The 23,414-nt window shown below is 40.4% G+C and overlaps 1 protein-coding gene and 1 long non-coding RNA gene across 5 annotated transcripts in view; one reads left to right on the forward strand and one right to left on the reverse strand.

Moving 5' to 3' along the window:
- The window catches only part of vti1a (vesicle transport through interaction with t-SNAREs 1A), a 327,457-nt gene that overhangs the window by 270,248 nt on the left and 33,795 nt on the right, over positions 1-23,414 (forward strand). The window lies entirely within an intron of this gene.
- Positions 2,852-22,740, reverse strand: LOC145354214 (uncharacterized). Its single transcript, XR_013888828.1, has 2 exons — positions 22,401-22,740; positions 2,852-3,084 (listed from the first exon to the last, which is right to left on the reverse strand). It is a non-coding gene; the product is annotated as an uncharacterized LOC145354214 (long non-coding RNA).

Here is a 23,414-nt window from a genome sequence, read left to right on the forward strand (position 1 = left end):
TAAATGTTGTAAGTTGGAACTCATTTTCCTAAAGGAACAATAGTATAAATGGGAGGATGGTTCCTGAACCAAGGTTGGGAATCACTCATGGGATAGCAGCAAGGTTAAATGCTCTCAATTCTTGCCCTGTCAAGTCACTAAGACGACTGTTAATGTCTGCACGTCTTAGCACAGGTTCCTCAGTTAATGTGGGGGATATAATGAACCCATTCAATCACTGTCAGAAGCCTGTTTAACCTTGAATGTCAGAGTTTGAGCGCATATTAAATACAACCTAAGCATATAAATGTATTAAAATCAAAACAGTTGGGTCAAAAATAATTAACAGAATAATACATTTGTTTTCAATTGATTCAAGATAGTTTAACCTATCCAGCCATATAGACATGCGGTGCATAACATAAATGAGCATGTATGAATGTGCTAGCATTGGATCGTAAAGTCAAAACTGAGGTTGTAGTCGAAATGGGGTGTCAATTTATCAGTAAGTGCAATTCAATGTAACTTGAACGTCGTAAAGTTGAGGACTGCTTTATTGCTTTTAATATCCCTTTCCCTATCAGAATAATATATACTTAAAACGTTTACAGTAGAAGACACACAGTGATTGTTTTCTACATGACAACATATTAAGTATATGACAAGAACATTATCTGCTGATTAATCTTATTCCTAGTTGGAGTGCTCACTGTTACTGTGGGTCAGGAAGGTGTAGAGGTTGATGTTCTTGCAGGGTTTTTTTTATCCAGTCTTTACATTCTTCCATCACACCTCTACTTTTGGTGATTACCTTTTGTCCTTTGAATTAAAGTGAACAACTCCAATTTGTGAATTGTATCTCAGTCTTAATGACATCAAGATGTGATGACATCAGACCAGTGGTGCTTAGAGCAGACCAGCCTTTTGGCATGGATACATGATTGCTATGGCAACAATTCATATATTGTCATAAGCTTTTATGGAAACTTCTAACAACATTCCATCTGGTCAAAGATGTCTGAGAAACAATGCGAGTCCTTTCAACATTTTTTAGCTTATAATATAATTTTAACGATGGCCTTCAATGATTTGAGATTTTTTGTTTATTTTTAAAAAATGAAAGTCAGTCATATTATATCCTCATGCCTGCTGAAGTGTATATCATTTATGCCAAATGTGCAGCTAATCCTATCTCCACATTATCCTAGGTCAGGCATTCTGCCAAGCAAAGACATGATCCTGCTCTTTCCGTACTCTGCAAGTCAAACAATATGGAATCATATTGCAATTAGAAAGCATTGTACAAACAATGCCTTCTTAGTCTGTCTACATTGAAAATGATGACATGTGCCTTCCTTCCTCCCTCTTGTCGCTTTCTTTTCCACCTCCATTCTAAATATGTTGGTTTGTAAATGGCTCTGTTGGCTGAAGTCTTCCTCCAGTATCTTGTGTGAATGTAGGCACCAAATGTTTTTCAGCCTAGTCAGACAGTAAAGTTGAACTCTATCCTGTCCTGCACCCAATGACCACACATGTGTCCTCCCTATAGGAGTCATTAGATTGTGATCGGGCGAATTGATTTTTCTCCTCCTTAAGTCAAGGAACAGAGACCACTTTAAGTGCCTCTGCGACTTTCTTTCCTATTACCAGCAAACTCCTCACAGACCTGGGATCAAACTGAGACCTTCCTGACCTACCTGGCTTCACATCCCAGTTATTTAACCAACTGTCTCAGTTACTTAACCAACTGTCTGTTATTTAAGCATTGGAGCCACCTATTTCCCATGAAACCTATTTTGATATAATAGTGGCTGTGAAAATGTATATTCGTTTACCAAGCAATAATCAAATTGCAATCTATCTCTAACAATCCCACATTTCTAGTCCCTTTCAAAACAGGATTTCTGTTTGCAATATGGATGGAGGATGGGAGGGGGGCATCTGCTGAACAAAAGTTGCAGTCTACTAGAGTATAATGTTGAGTCAAATTGTGGTTTGAACTTGGCCTGAGAATATGTCTGATGGAACAGAAACCAGGAGAGCAATTTATCAACATCCTGTCAACCTTGAGATGTTATTCCCTTGCAGCAGGATTCAGAATGTGTTATTCGTTATGATAAATATGCAAACTTTAGGACTTTTTGCTTGCTTGTCGATGTGCTTGGAATTAGGGTTCTATTCGCTGAAAGTCTGTTTCTAATGGAAGGCAGGCTCCTATGTTTGCCTATGGTATAATCTGATGAATGTTGATACCGTACCATCTGACTCGAGAAAAGGTGGGAGAATTCTCCGGCCTCCTGGCCACGTGTTTCTCAGCGGCAGGAGGTAGCTCACTGGTGGCAGGGATTCTTTAGTCCTGCCGCTGTTAATGGGATTTTCCCTTTATTGTCACTCCATGTCACCGTGAACGCTGTAGGAGGATTTGCACTACTAGCCGGACTGGAGAATCCTGCCAGTGTGAACAGCCAGAGAATTCCCCCCCCACCGCCCCCCATAACGATTGGATTGTTTTACAAGAGTCCAGTACAGTTTTTGTGAAAAAACCCTATCAATTTACCCTGTAGGATGATTTACAACAGAAAATATTAAGTGAGTTTGTGTTCATAATCCATCCCGCTGCTTCTGTGAGGCACTTCCTTTTAAAAGAAACAGCTCCCATGTTGTTCTAGTGGTAAAAATAAAAATATAGAACTGATGCCAGTTTTCTTGGTGATGTTTTTAAAGTAAACATTTTCATGGCATTACAGTCATCTTGTTTGATACCATTAACCATTTAACACCATTAAAAATTAATGATGGTTGCAATTACTGCCTTCTCTTTTTACAATATTTCAAGAGATATTTTCTGCGCATATATTGGACAGCAAAAAGAAACGTTTTAAAAATGATTTTATTTATTTGAGCTCTGATGAAGGGGCATCCTTCCTCAAAACATTGATTCTATTCTCTCTCCGGAGATGATATCAGCCCTGCTGAGTTTTTGCAGCATTTTCTGTTTTTGTTATTTATTTAGGGATTGAGTTTCCACTTCGGACGAAGTCAGTCATCAGGGTGCAAATTCTGACCTGTTTTGAGATGTGCTTCTTTCCATCCTCTACCTTGTTCCTGCTCAAACACAAATGATTGAATTGACAGTCTGTAGTCAATCAGCACAATTGAAGTATTTTGACTTAAATTGCTTTGAAAATATTCCTTGCTCTGTTTAAGATGGTAACCTGGTAAAGTTGAGCATGGGTTTATTGGTTGCTGGGGACGGGCAGAAAGCAACTTTCAATCAGTGTCAATCCATCAGCTGTGAGCAACCCAATTTTAAATCACTATAAATTACTTTTAAACAGCATGCAGAACCATTTTCTAATGATATTTGAAGTTTATTTATTAGTGTCACAAGTAGGCTTACATTAATACTACAATGTACTTGCTTTTAAAAATCCCCTAGTTGCCACACTCCATTGCCTGTTCGGGTACACTGAGGGAGAATTTAGCACGGCCAATGCATCAAATCAGTGTGTCTTTCAGACTGTGGGAGGAAAGGTATTCTGGGTACAGAGTCAGTTTCTTAGTAAATTAAAACTAAAAATTACATTATAAGGAACTTGTTGAAAGCTTTCTTTTCGTGTCCTTGAGGCCAAAAGAAACAGTATTTTTTTAAATGTTCCTGCAAGTGAACTGAAACCGCGTGGGGTGACTGATGAATCTGCGGGCGTGGCCACTTTTGTGGGAGGGCCAGCTTTTCAAGGTATGCTTTTAAAATTAGTTCCAAAGATTGCAAAACTTTAGCCCTAAAGATAAGTAGCACTTAAAAAAAGTTTAGAATCTTTTGCACACCAATTTCAAAGCAAATTTCACTGGGGGGAAGAAAACAAACAACAAAGCAAAAACCCTGCCCGTATCCTTTAACGTGGATGTTGACCAATTTAAGTAATGCACGGCATAAACTATTTACAATTCTGACAAGTTGTTAATGGTACTAACATATGTCAGTAACTGGGCACACTGAGTTTTCCATACCAATGTTGTTCATAATTTTGCTGGATTATGCAAACACGTTGTAGTTTTGTGCGAAATGACAGTTTTTTTTACATTAAACATTAGGAGAAACATTGCGACTGTTTCAACACAGATTGCAGATAATTGAACACTGTGAGAAAAGCACTGTTCAGTTTTGCAAGTATCAAAAGCCGATTTCCATTCCTGAAAATGAAACACGGCTTCTTCTACTAATCCAAGCTTATGTGATATTACTGCTTTCTTCTCTCTGCACTGTATAATCTGATAAGCGCCCTGATTGGCACACGGATGCTCAATCACAGTACTGTCAGGATGTCATCATGTGGCTAAATTAAAATAGACTTTTCTTTCTCAATTTTATCAACAAAGAGAGTTCCTTATTTCTAATCCTAAATGTCGGTCTGTTTTCTCAATCTCTACAAATGCAATAAATGGCCAGGCTTATTTATGAAGGGAAAATATGTCAATTATGAGAAGGATTCCAGTTGTATTCAGTTGGTGCAAAAAAGAGTCAAGACTGATTTGAGGGCAAATTGAAAACACAATTCTGCTTATTTTGATTCACCACAAAATTCCAGGGCACACCCAAACGTTTAAATAAATAACAAGTTGAGAAAAGGTGGGACTATAGTCGTTAACAGAAACTAAAACTGGGATGTTTAAGACATTGGATTGTGAACTTCAGTGCTGTGCTGCTTCAAATGTTGACTTTTAGAACTGAATATTGTCTCTTGTGGTTTTCCACAGAGCTAAGTTCCAAAATCGTTAACTTTTCAAGGCACGAGTGTTTAGAAATGTCTATTGAGGGTTTCAGTGACAAAATGCCTCATTTTCCGTATGTTATTTTTTATGCAGCCTTTAAGTTAACTTGGAGTCTGCACACTGGCACAGTGGCTAGCAATGCTACCTCACAGCGCCAGGGACCCGGGTTCGATTTCTGGCTTGGGTCACTGCCTGTGCGAAAGCCGCACATTCTTCTTGAGTTGGCCTAGGTTTCCTCTGGATGTTCCGGTGTCATCCCACGGTTCTGGTTTGGTGAGTTGGCCATGCTAAATTCTCCCTCTGTACCCAAATAGGCGCCGGAGTGTGGCAGCTAAGGGATTTTCACAGTACCTTCATTACAGTGTTAATGTAAACCTACTTGCAACACTAACAAATAAAGTTAAACTTAAAAACTTAAGAAACATCAGGCAGCAAACTTAAATTCATGATGCAGCTATATCAGGTCACCTTTTTTTTAATTTAGTGAAAAGGGTAATTTTGACACATATAAAATGTATCACATAAGGTATGCTTTGTGAAATGTAGCAGGACATCTTGGAAAGCTAGATCATCTCTTAACTGTTTTGGGTAAACAATTTTCAAAATAGCACGTGCAAATTATGAAATCAACAGAGGTGTGAAACATAAAATTTCAGTTCCTGTGGAGATAACAAAAAAATTAATTTCATTCAGTACATCATGCAGTTTAATATCAAGACCAGATGGAATGAATCAGGAATCCCAGTTACAGGAGCAGTCACTCTCTGCAAATCCTAACGCCTATTTCTGTCTTGGGGAATCTCATGGTCACCATTCTTTGACTTATAATTAACTCGTCCAGATCCAGATTTTCTTTTGCTCACTGTTTTCTCTTCTACCTTCAGCCCTCCATTATACTTTCAGTTGCTCCTTGCTGTAATAGTAAGGGACCATTTTTAAACTTGCATAAACATTTCACGTTGCTATAAACTGCATCAACAACCTAGTACTTGCATATAATTTGCACAATGAACCACTTTAAATCGCGTCAAAAATACGTTGCCCTTTTTTAATTGAAAGCTGATCTAAAATTTGCGGCATCTAGTTCTACATAGACTCCGACTCAACATATATACAGTAGGCCCAACCACACCATGGAGTATAAACAGGAAATGTTGCAAATACTAATCAAGTAGGGCAGCATCTATGGAGAGATAAACTAGGTTAATATTTCAGGTCAGAGACCAATCATCACCATTGAAAAATGTTTTAGACGTAACCTGTAGAGTGTTGTGGATTCCTTAAATCACCAATATCAAGGACTTCCAATAAAGGGAGTTCATTTGCAAGGCTGAACAGTACTCATGCTCTGGAATAACTCCCACGCTTTTACCTTGTGACCTATTTTGTAGCCGCATCATCACGTTCTCGTGACCACTCAGTCTACGCCTTCCCCATTTAATTAGGGCATCTATTGGCATGAAATGTAACAATGCAATGTATGCAGTCGGAAATTATGTATACACCCACGGTATGACATACAGTTAACCAAACTGACAATGCATAGCTATTTACAAATATAGGGGCACAGATTAAACTGTTGCAACTGCTGCCTAGTCTATCATGTCTCGTCTCTCCCTCTTTCTCTCGCTCTCTCTTCACCCCCACCCCCACCCCAGCCTTTACTGTTGTAAAGAAAACTGAACTTTTAAAAAGTCAGTTCTAGGCTAAGTAGTATTTAAATCCTGAATCTTGTGTTTGGCCTGCTCAGGTGCCCTAAACATGTGATTACATCGGTTGGTGGTGGCGATATAGTATTACTGTGGTCAGTGTCTTCACTGTCTATCTGGGTATATTTCATCTGTGTGTTTGTCAGGTGGAGGATTCGCTGCATTGGCCTCTGTAGGAGTGCGCATGTCTGCTGGTGCAGGGAGCTGGTGTTATAGGCCGGATGATTGAAATATTGTGTTATCTGTTGATGCTGTTTCAGAAGGTTGTGGCGATTGCCTGCATAGTGGTACAGTCTGAGACTGCCATGTAGCTGTTCAGCTGTAGGGCATTGCTGTGTATCATTGCCAACTGGTCATGGCGTCATGTAGTCTGAATCCTCACCATTTGACCCAGTGTTAGAGAGCCAAGTTTGTGGGTATCCTGATCATAATGTGTTTTGCTTTTCAATCTGCATTGCAGGAGGGCATTATTTACATTAGTTTCAAGTTTCAGTTGCAGCAGAGCTTTGGCTACAGGAATCATGACCCTAGTAAGCCTGGAAAAGAGTCATTATGCTGATGAGGATAGGCCCTATCAGGTCTGAGGAATGCAGCACTGTAGTCTGTGAGCTCCTGTGCACCTTCTCGAGAAATTGGTTGGTTGAGCATTTGGCCAGGCAATTTGACAGTGGACATAGAGGGCTGTTTGTGATATACTCCAAGTCCTATATGTGTGCAAAGTTACAAAATTCAGCAGAGATGAATTGGCGAGTGTTGTCTGTTATGACTCTCTCTGGGTTGCTGGGATGCCAAGTGTAATGATGCCTCTTATTCTCAATGAGTGTTTTAGAACCATAGAAGATTACAGCACAGAAACAGGCCTTTTGGCCCTTCTTGGCTGTGCCAAACCATTTTTCTGCCTAGTCCCACTGACTGCACCTGGGCCATATCCCTCCACACCCCTCTCATCCATGTACCTGTCCAAGTTTTTCTTAAAAGTGAGCCCGCATTTACCACTTCATCTGGCAGCTCATTCCACACTCCCACCACTCTCTGTGTGAAGAACCCCTCCTTAATATTCCCTTTAAACTTTTCCCCCTTCACCCTTAATCCATGTCCTCTAGTTGTTTTTACTCCCCTAGTCTCAGTGGAAAAAGCCTGCTTGCATTCGCTCTATCTATATCCATCATAATTTTATACACCTCTACCAAATCTCCCCTCATTCTTCTAAGCTCCAGGGAATAAAGTCCTAACCTATTCAACCTTTCTCTGTAACTCAATTTCTCAAGTCCTGGCAACATCCTTGTAAACCTTCTCTGCACCCTTTCAACCTTATTAATATCCTTCCTGTAATTAGGTGACCAAAACTACACACAATAACTTGAGACACAGTTAATTGTGACACTAATAAATAAACTTTAAAACTTCAAATTTTAAATGTTAGTCCAGCTGTTTCCAAATATGTATCTCTTGCCAAAGTGTCCAAAAGCATTAATCACATCCACAAATTTTCAATACAAACTGAAACGAGACTTTGCCATTAGCAGGAATGCTCAGGGGTAAAATGAAAGATTTGAGTTTCAACTGAGTGTCTTTCCAACACAAGAATTAAACACGTTCAGAAACATAGTCTCACCACACATTCCTTCCATTTGTCATTGTTGCCAAAGGGACATGGACCAATTCAGATTCAACATGAATGATAGAGGTAGCATTCTCCACCTCAGCAACGATCCCATTCCTATCACACCATGTAATTTAAATCTTCAGCTAATACCATATTTGAATGATTTGATAATGAATCTATCGAGATAGCATTCAGTGTGAAAGCAAACTAAAAAATTTGCAGCTATCCAACATTAGGTGTATTTACTGGTTCCAAAAGGATGGACCAAAATTCCAAATGTGGTGTTTCACACTTCAGATTTTATTTTGGCAAAGCATAAACCAAAACCAGCAACGAATTAGCTGACAAATAGCAATTCCTGTTATCAGGTGATAAAGGGTTAACAGTGTTGGCAGAGTTCAAAACTGTAGTGATAAATTTACTCAAAGATCAAGCTTGATTGGTTGGGCAAAAGCAAGCCATTTTCAGATGTCAGGTATATCTTAAGAAAACTGTTCTTATTTACTTCATATGCATAGCTTTCAAAAGACTTCACTTAAGACAGATCTTGTACTATTACGGGATTAAAGTGCAATTTCATAAAGCTCACCAAGTTTTTTTTAAAATGATCTTTCATCTGTTGACAGGACCAAGGAGTCTTATGAGATATACTTCTTGTGCTCAGATTTCTTCACGTTTGATCAATGTACTTTTAACATTTGGGAAATACATTATTAAGTAAAAGCACCTCAACAGGCCTCATGAGAAACCCAAGGAGGAAGTTGAAGCATAGGACTGACTAGCAAAAAAAAACATCCTATCTGCCCAGGTTTAATAGATCAGCTGTACAAGTGTAAAGCAATGTCATGGCAGACTTGATTTGTAGCACACAAATACTGTAAAGCAAACATGCTTGTTGTAATTATTTATTTGGAGAAAAAAGTAACATCTGATACATTAAATCTTTGTAGTGTAGTCACAATGATGAGATTTACTCAACTCTGTTTTTCTGACATTTACTGTAGACATAGGATGCAAAGGTTTATAGTTAACAAATCAATAACTAATTAAACCAATAATCAGCACAGAGAAGGCAACCTTTCCAATAATCAAGGAGTTAGCAAGTGTGATGGGGCCCTCAGGTAGAAAGCTACAATTTACAACTACACCTCTCAAATCCCAGTTTTTCCTTTTGTTTCAAAAAATAAAGAGTTGTCTTAACGAGTGAAGGTTAATGATTGGAGATCAACTTACAGGCAAAAGCACAAGATGTTGTACTGTGTATATACGCTGTCAAAATAGCTCATACTCGTCATGTTTAGCAGGTAGTCGAGTTCAAACCACCTGGAATACAAATTGATAAAACTAAATGTTGTTTATCATTCCACTTGAAGATGTCGGCTGTTGTGAATATCCATGGGAGGTCTGGGACCTTGTGTAAATACAGTGGTTTCTTTGCTCGATGTGGCTTGAGTATATTGCATAGTGCACACCTGGAGATGTCCCTTTCCATGTCTGCATACATGGAAAGGTGGTACAGTGATTTATTAGCCCTGTATTATTTATTATTTCCAACCCTGGGTGGCCTTGGTTCAGTTGCTAAGTGTGGTACCTCTGGAGGGCAGTATAGGTAACTAATCACTGGCTGCATAGTATCAGTCCACCCTGTATGGTCAGTTCATCTGTGGCGAAGAATGTGTGGAACTTGTGGGAAAGTTCCCTTGAGGATTCGGGCCAGACCCTCATGATGACCTTGTGCAGTTGCCTGCATGTGATGTCCATCTCTAAGGCCTGTTTGTGTTTCTAAATTCAATGAGAGGACAGCACTTCTATTGCCATAATGTCTGTCTTCCCCGTTATCTGCCTGGTCCATGGTGGTGTACAAAAAATCTGGAGAGGGCATCAGCCACAAAAGCTCCTTACCATGTTTGTGGGCAATGCTGAGGTTGTAGCTTTGCAACTTTAGCATCATGCACTGCAGCTCTGCAGAGGCCGTGTGGAGAGGCTTCTTTAAGATAGTTGAGTGGCTGGTGACGTGGTTCAACCGTTACAGGGTAACTATATATGAAATCATGAAATTTCCGACAAGTTAAGACTAAAGCAAGAAGTTTGATTTGCGCACGGCAAGTTTCGGTGTTAGTGAGAACTCTTGAAGCAAATATTGGTCTGCCATTCTGGATGCAGACTGCACCAAGTCCATGCTGGAGAGTGTCTGCTAATATAAGAATGGGTGTTTGAACTTGGGAGTATTGCAGCACCACTGGGGCTGTGAGTGCCTGTTTGACTCTGTTGAAGACACTGTGTGGTGTTCCTGCCAGCACTATTCGACATCCTGGTGAAGTTAATGAAGTGGCCTGGTGACCTCACTATAACACGGGATAAACTTGGAAAGATAAGGGAACACATCAAGAAAATGCTATGAAACATGCTTCTCCATGGGAATAACCATCGTCGTATAGCCCTTTTCTTGTCTGGATCAAACATTACACCATCGGCTATGAGTAAATGACCCACATAAGGAACCTGGTTGACCCTGAATCTGTGTTTCATTGGGTTCAGCTTTAATTGGATGGTCCTGCTTCTGTCACAGAAAAGACAAAGAAGTGCATCATGTTCTTGCATAGTAAACCCCAAACAGGGATGTCGTTATCAATAATCTCAAGGCTGGCCTGCAAAGAGTTGCTTCACGCAGCACTGGAAATCCTCACTGCCCATGGAGATCATACGGAGCATACAAAGAAAATGGTACCAGCCTATCACGTGGTTAATTTTGAGGACTCATTATCTGGTGGGATCTGCCTGAACCTGCATTTCACATCAAAAATGCTGAAGACCTTGGCATTTGGCATGTCTGCAATTACCAGTTCTGCTATCTTGATAGGGTGCTGAGATCTGAGCAGTGCTTTGTTCAAATGCACTGGGTCAGTACATTTGTACATCAGTACATATCTTGCCTGTGCCATTGCGCTTTACTACAGCCACCATTGCTGAAACCCATTCTATGGCCTCGTCTACAGGAGTTATGACACCAAGTGCTGTCATCTGAAGGAACTCATCAATGATTTTCTGCTTTGTGGTTACTGATGCTGTCCTCGGAGCACAGAATGTTGGTGGTAGTGAATCATCTCGTCTCATGTGGTACGCAACTGGCAGCTTACCTATGATTCACAGTTGAAGAGAACTCTACATGCTGTCATCTCTAGGGCTTGGAATTGTTGAGCTTGCACTTCTAAACCAAGTTGAATAAGCCCCAGTGCAATATTGGCCCGAAGCCCTAGTAAAAGCTTTGCATTCTGGTCAGCTACATAGAACTTGAAGTTTCCTTTTGTGCAGTGGAGGGTTGCTATATCTTCAGTGTGGATTGTTTATCCGCCATGAACCACGAGGTGTGCCATGCTGGGATCTGGTGCTGTGTATGGGTCCGTTAATTATGTTAGGAGTGGTGAAGTTCTCACTTTCCTGTGACGTCAACACTATCGCAATAAACTGTTGTTGGAGGCTCAGTAACTTCATTGCTTTGGTTCAACTCCAGTTCATTCACCCTGCTGATGCTTGAGGATTGAGCCATTGCAAAGTTGCTGATGGCAGAGGAGAGTTTCTGTGGTTTGGATCTGCAACATTTAGTGAAGTGGTTCCATTTTTTCCACATTTGTTACGTCTTTTACCATATATAAAACAAGCTTTTCCATTCAGTGAGTGCTGGCCCCTGCAATTGGAGCAGGACACCACCCCCTGAACTGCAAATACCTCTGTTTCCCACCTCAAATCTCTGTTTCAGTGCTCAGATTGTTTAGCATGCAGATATTGATGGCTGCTTGTGAAATAGTGCCGCCCTCTCGCAGCAACTGCTTGTGAGTTAAATCACTACACATTCCGCAAACTACTCGATCCCTGATTAGGTCTTCAGTGAGAGTTCCAAATGCACATTTCTCTGCCGATATTTAAGATTGTATTCATTCATCTGCTCTTTGGTTTGTTGAATTAAGCACATGTCTATCAAGGATTTTTTTTACCAGGAGGCAAATGTTCTCAAACTGCTTCAGAGTTATCTCAGTGTCCTCTTTCTTTTCCTCCTCTATCTGGAAGACAAACAGCTCAAAATTTTCAGTGGCCTCAGGGCCTACAGTATAATAGGATAAATGCCGATACCTTTTTTGACTTGTTGGAAAGTGCAGCACCTCAGTAAATACTCCTGTCCTTCTGGAACATTTCAAAATGATCCTCACCATTTTCATCAAAGATGAGTGAGTCGATGGAGCGAAGTGTTTGTGCCGGACTGCCAACACCTGACACCATGTTTAAAACACTGACAACAAGGACTTGCAATAAAAGTAATTAATTGCTAAGTTCAACAGCTACATTCAGTACTTGCACTCTGTCTGAGATCCAGAGGATAACTCCTGTCATGTGACTTCCTGTGTAGCCATGGCATCACATTCTCATGTGACCACTCAGTCCACGTAGCCAGTTTTAAATGAGTATGGAGTCAGAGAGAGAGAAAGATGTGTATGTGATGGTGTTGGGGGAGGGGGGGTAACTTAATTCTAGATCTATTTGCAGAACACTTTTACAAATGTTTACCTCCTCTTTTTAATCAATATGTGAAATCTCTTTTCATATACTTCTGACTAAAATTAAATAACAAAATCGGCTAACTAATTAATGAGCCACCCCTTTAGAGGGGCATGGTAACAAAACAAAACTTTACATGAAACACATAAAAATGAAATTAAAATGTAATTCCTGGGGGTGACAGTCCCCATGGGGCGCACTAGCCATGAAAGGCCTGAAGTGTACCGCTGGGCACCATGTGCTGCCGCTTAGAGGGCACCAGGCCGCAGAGACTCACTTTGCTCTTTTTGTTAAACAAATGATCAATAACTTAAAGAAAAATGACAGGAGATGATGGCCCCTAGTTGGGCACTCTGAATAAAACAAAACCATAGAATCTCTACAGTGCAAAAGAAGGCCATTCAGCCCATCGGGCCTGCACCAACAATGAACCAACCCAGGCCCTACCCGTCTTAACCCAATGCATTTACCCTAACAGCTAGCTCCCTGACACTACGGGGCAATTTAGCATGGCCAATCAACCCAACCCACACATCTTTTGTGAGTATGGGAGGAAATCGGAGCACCCGGAGAAAACCCACACAGACACGGGGAGAGTATCCAAATTCCACGCAGACACTAACTAAGGCTGCTGTTGAACCTGCGTCCCTGACGCTGTGAGGCAGCAATGCTAACCACTGTGTTGCAGTTTTTCAATCAATGCCTTCCACCTGTATATCCTTAATGATAATGATACAATTCGCATACCATTTTCATGAAAGAAAGATTAAATGGCAGAAGGGATGATGGTGGATCAAGATAAAAGAAAGCATTGACGATGGGACAAAAACCAAAAGGTGGGTCTAGAGGTACTGTAAATAGCAACAACAAATCTGCTGTCCAAAAAATAGGATCGCTCGTTATGACCTGAAAGTGTTGAACTCTAGACTTGAGTCTAAAAGGTTGTAAAATGTTTACTGAAAAGATTAGTTGCAGTTCCTAGAGCTTGTGTTGAAACAATCTAGGCTACTACAAGCTTCCTTCCTTCCCACCACCTCCCTGCATCTATACTTCTTCATAACTTGTTGCATCTGTAATATTTTCTGGTTCTGACAAAAGGTTATTGACCTGAAATGTTTTTTCTCGCCACAGATATTGCCTGCCCTGAGTATTATTGGCATTTTCTGATTACATTTCAGATTTCCAATTCTACCTGATGGAATGTGGTTTTCAGTGCCTTTTCTTGAAGCCCAGCACCCTTCACAGAATGCTGCAATGACTTTCTTTTAAGCTTTTTTGATTTAACAGTTTCCTTGTGGATGTAGTTGTCTCTGTTGTGGTAAAAGTTCCACCGGAGATCACTGTTCAGCAGGTCACCATCAGTCCTTGAGGTGAGAGTAAATAAACTTATCATCAAGGCAGCATAAGACTAAGTATACCAAGGAATTGCAGAAAAGTTTGTAGTCAATGGGATCTGGAAGAAAGCTGCCTACTGGTGGAATCATACCTACCTATTTGTTACTCCACACCCCCCCCTCCTCCTCGCCCACACCACACCAAGGCTTCCCTCATATCTTAGAAAATGTTGAAGGTTTATTTGCTTCTTTAGTGACCAATTTAAAGGTATACCGCAGCCCTCTGGAATTCATTCTAATTATCCTCTGTATTCCCAAAAGGCAGATGGTAGTACCAGTTTGAGGTCTGTCATTTCAGCCCCAGGGCTAGAATTCAGGAGTTCCTCCAGGTTAGTGTCTGAGACCCAACCATCTTCAGTTTCATCAATGAGCTTCCTTCCGTCAAAAGGTCAGAAGCTGGGATGTTTACTGATGATTACACCATGCTCAGTACAATTTCCTGAAATAATGTAGCAGTCTAAACCCACATGCAGACAAGACTAGACAACATGTAGGCTCGGGCTGATAAGTGGCAGGTAACATTCATGCCTCTCAAAAGCCAAACAATGACCATCTCCAACATGAGAAAACTTAACCATCTTGGCGTTTCATTTCCATTGCTGAATCCCCCACCATCAACATTCTCGGAGTCACGATTGGTCAGGAACTTAAACTTGACCAGCCACACACACATTGTGGCTATAAGAGCAGGTCAGAGGCTGGGAACTCTGTGGCAAGTAATTCATCTTCTGGCCTCCAAAGCCTGTCCACCATTTACAAGGCACAAATTCGGACTTGCCTGAAGGGGTGCAGTTCCAACACCACTAAAAGGATGCACACACAAAGCAGACCAGTTGATTGCCATCCCGTCCACCGCCTTAAATATTCAATTTTCAGTACCAGCACACCATGATTACAATGTATATCATCTGTTAGATGGACTGCAGCAACTCGGCAAACTTCCTTTGAACAGCCTTCTAGACCTCTGACCTTTACCATCAGAGGGATCATGGCAGCAAGCGAATAGGAACACTACCACCTAACATTCCCCTCCAAGCTACAAGATCATGAGCTAGAAGTTTTATCACTGTTTCTTCATTATGGCTAGACCGAAATCTCAAAGCTTCCTGTTTAACAGCATAGTGGGTATACATCCATCTCATGAAGTGTAGTGGTTCGGGAAGGTAATTCACCACCACGTTTTCAAGGGTAATTAGGGATGGGCATTAAGTAGCCTAGCTAACAATCCTGTGAATTAATTTATTTTTAAACGTAATCAGTTGGCTCAGCATAAATTATTATTGTATTTAACTGATGGAATTATGCCGCAAGATTTCACATTTTTAAACAAAAACAAAGCTTCCTTACACATGTAAAGAAAAAGAAAGCAAGTGCCATTAACCTAATGCTATGAGTTCATAGCGTAAGTCTTTGTAAACTAATTCTATTTGTTACTGTCCCCCCCAACCCACACCAAGGGTTTCCTCATTTTACAAAATGTTGAAGGTTCATTCACCAATTTGAAGATATGCTATAGCCCTCTGGAATTCATTCTAATTCTCATCTGTATTCCATCTTTCTTCAGAGTACAGGATTTATGGAGATTCTTTCATTAGCTTTTGGCTAACCAACATTTTTATAGCTTTTCCTTAAAGACGTCGTGGCTGTGGATTCCTTTTTCTGGTTGTCAGCAGACTCCCAACTGATTTTTCACAGCCTTCTAAGCTAATGCTGCTGACTGCTTCTGCCACTCTGTGAGAACTACCACAGGTTTCTTCTTCTAACTTGAAATTAGGCAAATCTTCCAGCTTCTCCCCCCCTCAAGAATTATAAACAGCGTTCCCAGCTGTATATTCCCAGTGAACAATATAGTTAGTATTTTTTCTCCTTAATTGCAGACCTGACTAACATTATCTCCTTCAGCTCACCCAATGAGTTGCAGTCTACACCAAACCAAAACTGCAACTGCCTTCTGTGAGAAACACCCAACCATATCAAATAATCAAACCTTCTAACCCCCACAGCCCATCTTCATGGCAACATGGCATGCTTTACAATGTTTTCAAACAGAAATGTAAATCAATTATTTTACCTTCAATGCAACTTTGATTCTGTAGCCCATATGAATAATTTATATCTTGAAATTGGTTTTGCCAATTACTGGCCCTATTAAGAAACTCTTTTGTTTATAACTGCCTTTCAACTTCTATTTATCTGGAAACTATGTAACAGTTTAAACTTTTTATTGAAGTACGGGTAGATCCTTTAGCTTCATTACGAACCCAAGAATGGATCGTTCATTGTTGTTTTACTTTTTGATCTCTGACCTTGTACGATAAATACAAGTTACCTTTTTAAATGTAATTACCTCAAGCTTGTTTTATTGGTACGCATCTAAGGAATTTGCAGATTTCTTTAAACAATTGTTTCCATTTATCTTGCACATAACTTTTGATTTGATTTATTATTATCACATGTATTAGCAAACAGTGAAAAATATTGTTTCTTGTGCTATACAGATAAAGCGTACTATTCATAGAGAAGGAAACAAGGCAGAGTGTAGTGTTTATAGTCATAGCTAAGATGTAGAAAAGATCAACTTAATGTAGGGTAGGTCCATTCAAAAGTCTGTTGGTGGAAGGGAAGAAGCTGTTCTTGTGTCAGTCGATACACGACCTCAGACTTCTGTATCTTTTATCCAGCAGAAGAAGGTGGAAGAGAAAATGTCTAGGGTGTGTGTGGTCCTTAATTATACTGGCTGCTTTGACAAGGCAGTGAAAAGTGTAGACTGAGTCAATGGATGGGAGGCTGGTTTGTGTGATGGATTGGGTTATGTTCACAACTTTTTGAAGTTTCTTGGACAGAGCCGGAGCTGTACCAAGCTGTGAAACAACTAGAAAGAATGTTTTCTATGATGCATCTGTAAAAGTTGGTGAGAGTCGTAGGTGATATGCCAAATTTCCTTAGTCTTCTGAGAAAATAGAGGCCTTGGTGGGCTTTCTTAATTTTAGTGTCAGCATGGGGGGAACCAGGACATGGTGATCTGGATACCTAAAAACACGAAACTTTCGACCCCCTTCTACTTCGTCCCTGTTGATATAGACAGGGCTATGTTCTCCTTTATGCTTCCTGAAGTCAATGACAATCTCCTTCATTTTGTTGACATTGAAGGAGAGATTATTGTTGCCGCACCAGTTCATCATATTCTCTATCTCATTCCTGTACTCTTTTCATCATTGTTTGAGATCCGACCCACTATGGTGGTGTCGTCAGTAAACTTGAAAATCAAATTGGAGGGGAATTTGGCCACACAGTCATAGGTATATAAGGAGTATAGTAGGGGGCTGAGAACACAGCCTTGTGGGGCACTGGTGTTGAGAATGAACGTGGAGGAGGTGTTGTTGCCTATCCTTCCTGATTATGGTCTGTGAGTTAGAAAGTTCAGGATTCCATTGCAGAGGGAGGTGCCAAGGCCCAGGCCACGGAATTTGGAGATGAGTTTCTTGGGAATAATAGTGTTGAAGACTGAGCTGTAGTCAATAAATAGGAGTCTGACGTAGATGTCCTTGTTATCTAGGTGTTCCAGGATTGAGTGCAGGCCCAGGAAAATGGTGTCTGCTGTGGACCTGTTGCTGGGGTAGGCAAACTGTAGTGGATCCAGGCAGTCCCAGGAGGCTGGAATTGATTTATGCCATGACTAACCTTTCGAAGCACTTCATAATGAGGGAAGTCAGAACCACTGGACAGTATGGTAGCACAGTGATTAGTACTGCTGCTTCACAACTCCAGGGACCTGGGTTCGATTCCCAGCTTGGGTGAAGTTTGCACATGCTCCTTGTGTCTGTGTGGGTTTCCTCTGGGTGCTCCGGTTTCCTCCCACAGTGCAGAGGTGTGTGGGTTAGGTTGATTGGCCATGCTAAAATTGCCCCTTAGTGTCCTGAGATGCGTAGGTTAGAGGATTAGTGAGTAAATATGTAGAGATATGGAGTAGGGCCTGGGTGGGATTGTGGTCAATGCAGACTTGATGGGCCAAATGGCCTCTTTCTGCACTGTAGGGTTTCTATGATCGTCATTGAGGCACATTGTTTTGGTACTAGGATGATGGTTGTCTTCTTCAAGCAGATAGGGACCTCAGATTGTTGTAAAGAGAGGTTGAAGTAACACTTTAATGCCTAAAACTAAGTTATATTCTGAAACATATGAATTATGAACAGTAACAATTTTGTTTGGCTTAGTTACTGCTTTGCTAATACTTATTTTTGTGGAAGTCTTTATGATTTGTCAGTCAATGTTACAGCTCTAATGGTATAAACTCATGTCTTAATCGAATAACCATCGTGGAGAATTTGTGCATTTTATGTTAACTTCAAGAACTTGAGTGATCTTTAGTCAGTGGAGAAGTGAGGGAAGACATGTTATTTAATACCCTCACCTTCACAAATTTTAATAATTCTCTTTACAGTCAGTCTATCACTTTGTTGTTCAGATTGTAGAGCTCCCCAAGATCCACTGGGCTGCCCAGCGTGTTACTTTTAATGTTTTAAAGCTAGCTAGCCAAATTTCCACTTGATGAATCAATTTTCAGGAACTGGTGAACAGTACTAATTCTTCCTCCCAACACGTAGCCTCATTCAAATATAGTGTACAATGAAGATTTTAATCTTACCTTATGTCTACTGCAAATAGCAGCCTCCAATCTTTTCCTGGAGCTAATATTTAGTAGTACGTATATAGTTTTGTGTTTCACCCTCCCTTCTCCTATTGAGACACATGTTGCATCATCCACCAGCTGACTTATTGTACTGATCGCTCACACTCATAGACCTGTTGATATCCTCTGTAATTGGCTGGAGGGGAATATGCAATTGCAACTCTTGAATAACGTGTCTCCGAATTTGTTATTTCGAACATCTAGGATTTCTAACTAAGCCCGGGTTTTGTGACAGTTATAGCAGCAAAACTGTTGGCATTTATCATTATTATTCTTCTGAGACTAACAGCAGCTTCTAGAGTTGACACACGCTATATTGCATTCAGAAATCCAGAAGCTGTTGTTAATGCTTTTATATTTCCCTATACAGAGAGCTTTGAAATCCTCAAGGTTACAATCAAGTACAAAAGTCATTGAGTTGATGAGAATGTTCCCTTTTACAAAATTAGTTGAAACATAGAAAATTTACAGTACTAAATAATCCTATTGTATCTGTGCCACCCAATAAAGACCTATCCAACCTAATCTCATCTCTTCATCAATGCAACACCTTTCAAGTGCATTTCCTAATACTCATAGAGGTTTACAGCATGGAAACAGGCCCTTCGGCCCAACTTGTCCATGCTGCCCTTTTTTTTTAAAACCCATAAGCTAACCCCAATTGCATTCATTTGGCTCATATCCTGCTATACCCATTTTACCCATGTAACTATCTAAATGCTTTTTAAAAGACAAAATTGTATCCACCTCTTCTACTACCTCTGGCGGCTTAGTCCAGACACTCACCACCCTTTATGTGAAAAAATTGCCCCTCTGAACACTTTTGTATCTCTCCCCTCTCGCTTTAAACCTATGCATTCTAGTTTTAGACTCCCTTACCTTTGGGAAAAGATATTGACAATCTAACTGATCTGTTTTATAGACTGCTATAGAAATCTATAAAACAGATCAGCTAAATTGTCGACAAAGCAGCCAGCATACTTAAGGACCCCATGCACCCTGGACGTTCTCGCTTCCGTCTTCTTCCATCAGGAAAAAGATACAAACGTCTGTGGTCACGTACCAACCAACTCAAGAACAGCTTCTTCCCTGCTGCTGTCAGACTTTTGAATGGATGTACCTTGCATTAAGTTGATCTTTCTCTACACCCTAGCTATGACTGTAACACTATATTCTGCATTTTCTCCTTTCCATCTCTATGTTTTGTCTGTATGGCACGCAAGAAACAATACTTTTCACTGTTTGCTAACACATGTGACAATAATAAATCCAATCAAATACCTTCCCATTACCACTGTGGTGGTAGTGTATGATGTGGATATGCTGTGTTGGACTGGGGTAAACACAGTAAAAAGTCTGACAACACCAGGTTTAAGTGCAACCAATTTATTTGATAGTCACCTGAAGAAGAGGGAAACCTCGAAAGCTAGTGAGTTTACTATCAAATAAATCGGTTGGACTTAAACCTGGTGTTGTCAGACTTTTTACTGTGGTAGTGTATGCCATTTACAAGATGCACAGCAGTAACTCATCAAATCTCCTTGATAGATCCCCTCACAATCCATAATTTCTGCTGCCTAGAAAGACAAAGATATCAGGAACACAACCTGCAAGATCCCTTCCAGGCCACGTACCATCCTGTCTTGGATGGTGTTCCTTCCCATTGCAAGCATTGTGAAGCAACTGTTGCTGGGTGAACTAATCTGGACTCGCTTTCTAACATCAGCCTATGGACTGTAGCAGTCCAAGAAGGCAGGCAATTAAACATAGACAATAAATGCTACACCTACCAGTGGCGCTCACATTTCATGGACAAATACAAGAAATATATATTGTTTTGATGTTTACGTTTCCATTTCTACCTTAACCCTATATGTACCTCCAGTCATTTATTTTCTGGTTTCTTATAAAGCAAGCTGACTAATTTGCTTCAATCACGTTGAAATTGTTGTATATACCTTTTCAACAATGAACTCAAGTACGTGCACATGAGTCAGCACAACTGACAACTTCAGACCCAATGTTTGCAACTCTTCACCAATGGGAAAAGTGCTCCTAGCTTCCCTGCAACAATCTAACTTTAATTTATATCTCTTAACCAAAGGTCAGACTATTCTAGGCCCAAGACCATCTTCTATTCAGTCATCTTTGCTGCCTTGCTTTTCCTTCCAACTGTTATTTGTATTTTTAGGTTAGAGGCCCTGGAATGTCAAGTCTTCAAGCCACCTTCCTGGCCAATCAGCATGTAACTTTGGTTTCTATTCCCTGGCTATAACTTCAGTTCAGTCTAAAGGGCCCGTGTGTTCTTTCTTGAGGCTATCTCACTGTATTTGGCACTTGGAGATGCTGACTGTAAGATTTCTTAACACCATACCCCAGAATTATCATAGAATCATCGAATCCCTACAATTCAGGAGGACACCATTCAGTCTATTAAGTCTGCACTGACCACAATCCCAACCAGGCCCTATTCCCATAACAACAAGTATTTGCCCTGCTGATCCCCTAACACTAGGGTCAATTTAGTATGGCCAATCAACCTAACTCGCACATCTTTGGACTGTAGGAGGAAACTGGAGCACCTGGAGGAAACCCGTGCGGACACAGGAAGAATATGCAAACTCCACCCGAGGCCAGAATTGAACCTGAGTCCGTGGTACCGTGAGACAGCAGTGCTAACCACTGTGTCACCATGCTGCCCAAATTCATGTCTCATCCCAATAAAATGTTCACCACTAAGTCTATGTACATACAATGTGATCATTATTAATTACACAAATGTGCCATTGAGGTGAAATCTAACAGTAAGCATAGTGTAAACATAGGACAAGAGGAGACCACTTGGCCCTTCGAGCCTGCTCTACCATTCATCATGATCATGGCTGATTGTCCAACTCACTAGTATAAGAGGAAATTGTGTTGATAAGTCACATCAGTGAATGCTAGAGGACTATATCTGTAACTTTTTAATACATAATTTTTAGAACACTGCAAAAAAACTGCCAAGATCCAATTTTGCTCAAGATGCAGTCAGCTTGCAAACAACTTATTTAAGGAATTCCACTTTGTATGTGCCTTAAGATGGATAATCTTGGTGTAATGTGATAAATTATCTTTCTGTATAATCATCCCTGTCAGTAATAGTTTCACACATTGTATTTTCTTGCAAGATTATCCCCTTCCCATTACTTCACTTGAAGCCAGATAACAAATGACAGCCATAATGGGAGATAGGTGTCTATACATCAAAAGTTGGAGGTAGAAAGTGTTGTCTTGAATGGCATAAATTGACAGCTGCAATAGAAGTTAAGAGCTTATATGACAAAACTCTGTGGGTAGCAGAAGACATAAGTGCAAACAAAAACACAACACTTGGGTACATTGTGAAGAATAAAAGACGTGTGGGCTTATGATTTTAGAAGCCCTCTGATTTCTCTCAGCCTTGTAATGCATTCCCATCTATCATTTACCTGTCTACTATACCAATTGACATTAGTCAATTAAAGATGCAGGTAATTTTAGTGTGGTGATTTATTTTTCCCTTGGGGACAAAGGAAAACATGCAAAGAGATTTTATGAAGGGACTTGGTGAAAGAAAAATGTTGATAATGGTGCTGTTGAATATTTTTAGAAATATGAAGAATTGAAAGGCAATGGCTGCTGACTAGATGTTGGATAACTGATTATGGATACATTACCTGCTCCAGTTTGTCCTCTCTGCTCCTCATTCCCCTTGCTGAGTTGTATCAGTCTGTTTAAACATTGACCATCAATGGGCCATACAACTGTAGAGAACAGAGCGTCCAACTTTCCAGAAAGGATCACTAAATTAGGAGTAGGCAATTTGTTTTTTTTTACTTGTGCTCTCAGTGAGGCCATAGTGCCCTTCTGTTGCTTGCAATGAGATCATGGGTTTGAATTCATGGCTGGCACCTTCTGCTCTGTATATGCCCCAAATGCAGCTCTGCCTTCAATCAATAATCCATCTGAGAATCATTTACGTTTAAAGGAGTGTCTCTTGGCCCCCTACGCACTAATTTTTAAAACTGACTAGCCTCACTCATAGAGTTAAATGCTAACTCTACCCGCATGATGCATTGTGATCAGATTGTCACATGATGCATTGTATGTATTCTTGCATAAATGTCATGCAAAGCTGAGCAAACTTGTTTCTTTCCTGCTCACATTCCCCCCAGTCAATTAGCTTGAATTTTTATTCTGCTATTCAGGCTAACACAGTTTGACACCCCTAATGCAGAGACTTTAGGGAGCAGTTTATTGTAATAGATTAATACTGAGATTTCTTTCAAAGTACTCCTTACATTTTTCAAGCATTTTTGTCCATTAGCATTCATCAGCGTGCATGCTGCACTGGAGTCAGATATGACTTTCTAGAGAGAAAAAAATAAACATTTGCGCTGTGTAAAAAAAACAGTCTAATTCAGTCTGGAGCCATGCAGGTAATTTTCCCTTCAGCATTTTTGCTTGGCTAAGACAGGTTGGGCTGTGATTGCAGTCGCCCTGTCTGCTCGATCTGGCATGGCTTACATACCAGGGGCACATTTTGTTACAGCACAGACAGGAGGATGATCTGATTGGCCTGGATCCAGAGTATGTTCTCAAAGGTTCCTTTGATTGAGAGTCATTTGGGCACAGTGCAGTTAATGCTGTGTGCTCCCCTCATTCAAAAATGGGCATTTAACTTGCAGGAA

Source organism: Carcharhinus amblyrhynchos, chromosome 17 (genome assembly GCF_965287045.1).
Source record: "Carcharhinus amblyrhynchos chromosome 17, sCarAmb.v2.hapA, whole genome shotgun sequence".
NCBI classification, from domain to species: Eukaryota; Metazoa; Chordata; class Chondrichthyes; order Carcharhiniformes; family Carcharhinidae; genus Carcharhinus; species Carcharhinus amblyrhynchos.